Source organism: Salvia miltiorrhiza, chromosome 5 (assembly GCF_028751815.1).
Source record: "Salvia miltiorrhiza cultivar Shanhuang (shh) chromosome 5, IMPLAD_Smil_shh, whole genome shotgun sequence".
Classification (NCBI taxonomy): Eukaryota; Viridiplantae; Streptophyta; class Magnoliopsida; order Lamiales; family Lamiaceae; genus Salvia; species Salvia miltiorrhiza.
Genome location: NC_080391.1, coordinates 16,111,999 through 16,118,820, shown reverse-complemented (window position 1 = coordinate 16,118,820; position 6,822 = coordinate 16,111,999).

Here is a 6,822-nt window from a genome sequence, read left to right as displayed (position 1 = left end):
TAGACGTAATATTATTTATAATATAATACTAATATTATAACTATGCTATTATATATGTAACTATTATAAGTTAGATGTATAATCTATTGTAAAAAAATAATTTTAGTTATATATTATAACTATACTATAATATCAAAATAAATAATTTTATTTTATTGTATGACTTATACTATATACTCTATTTTATTTATTTTTGTATCATTTGATGATATTTATAAATTCATGTACAATTGTATATATTCATATAATATAGATTATATACATCATTTTATAAAATTTATAAATATTTTTAAAAATATAGACATAAAAATAAATATTATATATTTTGATACGATATATACCGCGATTTTCGGTATACCAATATATGCGGACAACTGCGGTATATCAGAATAAGGTATTGTACCTTATTACCGGTATATACCGAATATTAAGGTATACCAGAATAAGGTATGATACCGCATCACCGGTATATGCAGTAATATTCGGTATACCAGTAATATAGTATCATACCGTATTCTGGTATATACCTTTAATACGGTATTTATTGATTTTTTCGGTATATACCGCTGTATCGGTATACACCGGTATACCCCGGTATTTGGAAAATCTATACCTTTACCTTACCGTAAATCTTCGGTACGGTATCATACCTTACCAAAAAAACTGGTATACCTTAAATTCGGTGTTTTACAGTATTTTACGGAACGGTATGGCCGGTATACCGAATTTTCGGTATATTTTTCCAGCCCTAATAATATTGTATAAGGGAAGGTTGGGAAACCAACACATCTATTGTTTTTCTTTTTCTTTCTTTTTTGGAGGCCAATTTTAGAAAAAACATGTAGGATTAGAGAAACAAACATAAACTTATAAAAGCTTCATTATTTTACACTACCAACTACTCCCATGTGACATTGATATTTTCATTAAGACAAGTTTTGGTTGAAAAAATCTCTGCAACTACTACTCAATATATAGTACAACAGGTCATCATATCAACATCTCTAAACCTAACAAAACACTACATATTTCACATTATATTTTTGTAACTTTTAAAAGATATATTTGGCGTGTTAGTAATATTATATAGAGTGCATTTATTTTATTACAAATGTTATCAAACGTGTTGAAAGAAAATTAAAGCAAAAGAATAATTAATATTGTGAAATGGTTGATTCATAGTTAGACTTAGCAACCAATCAATATAAACAATGGGCTTAATTAGAATATTGACCAAATTATATAATTATTGTTTATATAAGTATGTTCACCTATGCATTGCACTGCCAATGTCGAAATTAAATGACATATAATTAATAGATGTTCTATATTTATGTGACTACAAATTTCTTATTCCTTGCACTCTAATTTAATAGGTCACATTTCTTTATTTCAACATCTCATTTTAATAAATCACTTTTTAAAATAGAAAATCAATACATAACAAATATATATATTTTTAAAAAATTATTCAATATATATTTGTTTCCTTCTTGATATTATAAAAGAAACAAATCATTCACGTCAAAGGAGGAAGTACAAAAATGCTCACATCACAAGAAAGAATAATTGCTTGTGAGCATTTTGTTAATAATTAAAATAATATATTGTGACACCTATATATGTCATAGATTTAAATATAGCAAATTTAGTTATACTGATGGATGTCACAAAATTTATTATATTTAAAATTACTTACATTTTATATATAATAAAAATAGAGAGCGCTTTTGAAATAGCTATTTTGAAGAAGGAAACACAATATTTGGCCATTTATTACGTGTAAAGATTTTTTTTTCCCCTTAATTAGGGCGGACTGAATTCAGATCGAATTCGGGTTTGCGCACGGGTTAGGCACATAGAGAACAATTAGTGTCATATGTGCCAACCGAAAAAAAAAACTAAGTATATGGCAATAATGGCAGTGTGGCACTAATACGACCATAAGTATCATTCGTGCAACGCTACATAAGAGAGTATATGATACTAATGGCAGTGGCACTAATATGGCCATAAGTACCATTCTAGCAGCACACTAAATGGAGAATCTAAAGCCTAAATGATAATCTAAACCCTACGAGAAAGTGTTCAAAATGGTCATATAACTGTATACATCTAAATAATATCATATGACACTAATATGGCCATAAGTACCATTCGTATGGCACTAATGACACTAATATGGCCATAAGTACCATTCGTGCGGCACTGAGTATGTGACACTAATGACACTAATAGTGTCATGTGTGCCTAACCCGCGCGCAAACTCGAATCTTACCTGAATCTGGTCCGCTCTAATTAAGGGCAAAACATTCCTAAAACGTAAAAAATGGTCAAATTTTGTATTTTTCCAATTGGTGACCAAATATTGTGTTTTCTTATTCAAAATGCTTATGCGAGTATATTGTTTCATAAAAGTATATAAATACATATGTTGGTGTAGTTAAACTTTATTATACTTAAAGATGTAATCAATTTTTTTGGTGCCACTAAAATTATTTCATGGCTAGACAATTTTATTGTAGTTATATTGAAAAGTACCGACGGTTATATAGAAGCTAGAAGGTCGTGTGAGATTATTCAATAAAAAAATGATTATTCAAAAAAGGATTCTAATTTTCCCTATGGCATCGTGCGAACGTGAATTTGCATATGTTATAATAGTGCCATGATAAAAATATTCTTTGCTTTCGTGCAGTAAGATTCTGGAGAGTATAATAGGCAGCTGATCAAACTTGGATGCTCTACCTCTATTCTATCTTAATTATAGCTAGGTCAACAAATTCAGATATAATGTGGTTTACATACATACCCACACACATTATCGTTATCAATTGGAAAATTTGACAATTGATTCAATAATTAACAGATTAAACTGGAAGTCGTCAGCTTTTGACCCAGCCAAAAGAAAAAATCATCCACATCGTCTTCTTTTACCCGGGCTACTTCTTCCTAAGAAGTTTAATTATGGATTGAGGGAATAGTTACATATCAACTTTCAATTTTATTATAATTTTAAAATTATTATTCAATTTTAAAAGTAATTTCAAATTAAAATCTTGATATAATTTTTAATGTAAGTAGCATTTGCACTCCATGCAAAGCACAATTATATATATATATATATATTAAAATTGATACCAACTAAATTATCATATTTATAAATATAATAAAAAAAATTAATTTTAACTGAATATATTTGAGCTGGATATTAAAAAAATAAAAAATAAACAAGAATTCACAATAATAAAAAATAATATTATGAAAATAAAAAAATTAAAAATGAAATTAAAATAAAAAAAATAGATTTATTCAAAAAAAATGAGAGAGGAGAGAGAATTTTTAAAATTTTTAATCTGTAAATAAACATAACTTTTACATTTTGAATCAAATATTTACATAAAATATTTTAAATAAAAGTTATTATCGTGATCTTTAATTTGATTTGCATATTAAATATTTTATAAATAGTCTAATTTCACAATTTTATAAAGAAATAAAACAAAACAACAAGAAGATAAAGAAAAATAAAATAAAAAATGTACCTTACAAATAAATCATCAATTTTATTATAACTACAAAATTTACATTTAATTTTGAAATCAATTTAAAATTAATAAATTAAAATTTAAAAATTTTAGTACAGTATAGATATAAATTAGTAGTGAATCAAGAAAATCGGAGTGGATAAGGTGAAGGTGTCGCACCTCCAATATGCCGACGACACAATTTTCATCTTTGAAGATAAGTAAGAGAATGCAAAGGCTGTGAAGAATGTTTTGAAACTCTTTGAACTGCTTTTCGGTCTTAAGGTGAACTTTTGGAAAGAGTTGTGTGATGGGCATCGGTGTGGAGGAGGGACGAATTGAACGCATGGCATCTAAACTCCAATGCAGAGTGGATACTGCTCCTTTTAAATTCCTTGGAGTTAAGGTCGGAGGCAAGGCAAAAAGCATTGTGGATTGGCAATATCTGGCAAAAAAAGTCAAGAAAAGAATCGATAGCTGGAAGAATTTGAAGTTGTCCATGGCGGGTAGAATTACCTTGGTGAAATCAATTCTACAAGCTATTCCAGTCTATCAGTTATCTTTCTCTCTTATTCCTAAATCTATCGTGAAAACCATAAATTCCTTGTGTTGTAATTTTTTGTGGGGAGGGGTCGGGAACAGGGGTCGCATCCCCTGGGTGAAGTGGAATGTGGTGTGCTTGGGCAAGAGGGAGGGGGGCTGGGTTTTCGAAATATTGAGTGGGTGAATTCAGCTTTGGCAGTTAAATGGATTTGGAGATATTGGGAAAGGAAAGACTTACTTTGGGCAAGGGTGGTTAGATCCTTGTATGGGCAGATAGAGTGGGAGGGAGGGTGATTTGCACATAAGAGAAGGAGATGGATGAAATCCGGATGGTGGGCGAAAATGATTGAGGAGGGAGGGGGGAACGGATGGGTGGTTCAGGGAGAACATCAGTCATAGGCTTGGAAACGGGCGGGACACTAATTTCTGGGAACATCCTTGGGCGGGATCGGAACTCTTAAAACACAAGTTCCCTAGACTCTTTAGGCTTAGTTTGAGGAGGGATGTCAAAGTCGAGGAGTGTGGGAGATGGGAAGAGGGGAGTTGGAAGTGGGAGCTCAAGTGGCGTCGGACGCTTAGGGAGACGAAGACTGAGGCCGCTAATCACTTAATCTCTTTTATCTCTCCGTAGTGTTGATTCCAGATTCGGATGACGGATGGTCATGGAACGCGTCCACAGATGGCAAATACACCACAAAAACGGCGTATGAGGCCATCAAAACTAGAAGAAGCGAGAACGCAGCTCAAAGTGCATAAGCGCTGACAGCCGCATCGGTGTGGCAAACGTTAGCACCGTAAAAAGCAGTGGTCAACGCGTGGAGAATCATGAGGAGACTGGAGACGCCTCCCGACATGTGATGAATTGAGAAAGCGGAATATCAACCTTGGTGACGGGGAATTAGTGTGTAAACAGTGCTTTTCCCACAATGAATCGATAAATCACATGTTCACTTTGTGCTCAAGAACACAGGAGGTGTGGAATGAAATACAACTTTGGATTGGGATTCAGACAGTTCAACCATCAACGTCGGTGGAATATTGGCAGAGCTTCTGTTACCACTGCAAGGACAAAAAGATTGGGAAGTTGCTAAAGGCGATCTGGGTCGGATGTTGTTGGTTGTTGTGGCAAAAACAGAACGGTAAGAGGTTCGAAGGCAAAGATTGGGAGAGTAAGGATGTGGTTTTAGAGCTAAAAGCGAGACTATGGAGTTGGAATAGATGTTTTGGCATTTTGAACAATGAAATGGAGTTCTCTTCATGGAGCTCCAATGATTTAATCTATCGAATTTTGTAAGATCGGTACCCCTGGTACCATTTTATGAAATGAAAGCTTTTCTTATAAAACAAAGTAGTGATTCAAGAAAATTAAGGATACGGGGCGGAGAAAAAAATAGTAACGGTATTAACATGTGTTTCTTTATATTCTTTTATTCTTTCTCTATAAAAATACTCCATTCGTTCATAAAAAATAGTCATTTTTTGCTATTTTGGGATGTCCATTAAAATTAATACCTTTTCATTTTTGAAAACTTTCTATTACATGGTGGGCCTCATTCTCCACTCACAGACTCACAGTACAATTAATTATTGTTATAAACACGACTTTTAAGTGGGCCTCTTTCTTGACTCACAAAACAATAACTATTTTTATTAAAATTCGTGTGTCCACCTTTAGGATTATTTTTGATGGACGGAGGGAGTATTATTTTATTTTATGCCATATTAGTAACATGTGGTTCGTTTGCAATTTTATTATTGATATTGTTGGTTCTGAGTATATTCTGATGTATGGAAAGAATACACCAGTTTGTTCGTACTTAAAGTTGAAGATAGAACTTGTAAGTCAATAAATCTGCTAACTTCTTAAGTAACTAAAGATCAGCAAATAGGCTAATTCGCACCATTTGTGCTAACACTTGGTACAATAGATCTTGGAACGGACGAAGTGGATAGTGCTAATGGGCCCATTAGATCCATTCTTACACTTGGCACAACAAATATTGGAACCAGTCATACCATTTCATTTTGTATCTTTGTAGATCAGGATCTCGATCTCATAATTCTCATAGATCTGAAACTCAATCTCCTATATCTCATAGATCTTGAACTAGTTCACCGGATTCTTGAAAAGAGAATGAAAACGGCGATGTTCGGTTGAATCGGAGAAGATGATGTCGACGAAAAAAATTGGAGACGACGATGGCAACAACAACGAAGGGAGTCACAGAGAGAGAGGCGAGGGAGTGCAAAAGAGAAAGAAAAAGAGAGTTCCAGGAAAAAAGAGTGTGTGTGTGTGTGTGTTTTGAAACTATATTAGGATGATAACTATTGATTTGTACTATCTATATTGGCTAGTTGAAAAATCGCTTCTTAAATAGGCGTCAAAGTTAAAATATACTCACTCCATTCTATAAGAGTGCATTTTTTGTCACTTTAGTACGTTTCATAGAAGTGTACAGTTTATTTTTTTTTTGAACCTCTTCTTCTATTAATAAAAATGGGCTATTCATGTCCCTTTGGGATGACCTAGTGGTTGGGGTGGTTGCCTGTTGTCCAAGAGGTCACAGGTTCGAGTACTCTCGGCCACAATAACCACTAGGTGGAGTGTGTGTGGTTTGTATTATTTACAATGTAATTTCATCAAAAAAAAAATGGGCTATTCACGTAACATTTATTAAAATTCGTGACGCCAATAATTATGCGCACTTTTATGAGATGGAAGAAGTATTAATATAATGAAACATTCAATTAA